The sequence below is a fragment of the Euprymna scolopes genome, chromosome 18 (assembly GCF_053919585.1).
Source record: "Euprymna scolopes isolate OS-2025 chromosome 18, ASM5391958v1, whole genome shotgun sequence".
Taxonomy (NCBI): domain Eukaryota; kingdom Metazoa; phylum Mollusca; class Cephalopoda; order Sepiida; family Sepiolidae; genus Euprymna; species Euprymna scolopes.
Genome location: NC_136499.1, coordinates 115,566,256 through 115,567,110, shown reverse-complemented (window position 1 = coordinate 115,567,110; position 855 = coordinate 115,566,256). Strand labels below are relative to the sequence as shown.

The following is an 855-nucleotide window of genomic DNA, read 5'->3' as shown; positions in this document are numbered from 1 at the left end:
GTCTTACACGCGTTTCATTGAATGTCATGAACCAAGCAAGAGATTTCTTAATTTGATATTGGCATTGATTTAAAGTCTAGCTTGATATAAATTTTTAATTGAAGTCGGTTTAGTTTAAAATTTAAATTTAAAACTGGAGTTAATATAAAAAAAAATTAATTTAATTACGGATGGGTTTAACATTTAATAAATTTGCCCAATCTTATAGATTAGGTTTAAAAATAAAATTTATATATGACAGGTTTCCTCGGACTATTATAAAGAAATTTACACTTAAGCCATATTAAATACATACATAGTAAGAAGAATAAAGTTAAATAATAATAATAATAATAATAATAATAATAATAATAATAATAATAATAATAACAACAACAATAATAATAATAATAATAATAATAATAACAACAACAAAAATGTGAACGATACAGAGAAGATTAGCATGGCCCCTGCTCAAGGGTGACACGCAAATTCATGAAGCGTTCCATATTTTTAAGGAAACCCCTTGAATGCGGAGAATAATACAAGACAATATAACGAATAAGCGTTACGGGGAATAAGGAACACCGCAGCTGAATATTCCAGTATAAACCAATGGCCACTACCAGCGAGAAATCAATGGTAAGCGGATGTTACGATTATGCAAATTCATTTGCAAATGCTATAGAAGGACGTCTGGGGAGACTTGTTGTCACTCAGCTTCCAGAGAACACCACAGGCTTCCAATCAGATCGCTTGTTGACTTGTGTGAAAGCTCCATGTGAGCCAATAATAATAATAATAATAATAATAATAATAATAATAATAATAATAATAATAATAATAATTATTATTATTATTATTATTATTATTATT

At 27.6% G+C, this 855-nt stretch overlaps 1 non-coding gene across 1 annotated transcript; it reads left to right on the top strand.

The window, feature by feature from the left end:
• The first annotated feature begins 389 nt into the window (after positions 1–389).
• Positions 390–494, top strand: LOC145298111 (U6 spliceosomal RNA). The gene has a single exon (XR_013870396.1). It is a non-coding gene; the product is annotated as a U6 spliceosomal RNA (small nuclear RNA).
• The last annotated feature ends 361 nt before the right edge of the window (positions 495–855 follow it).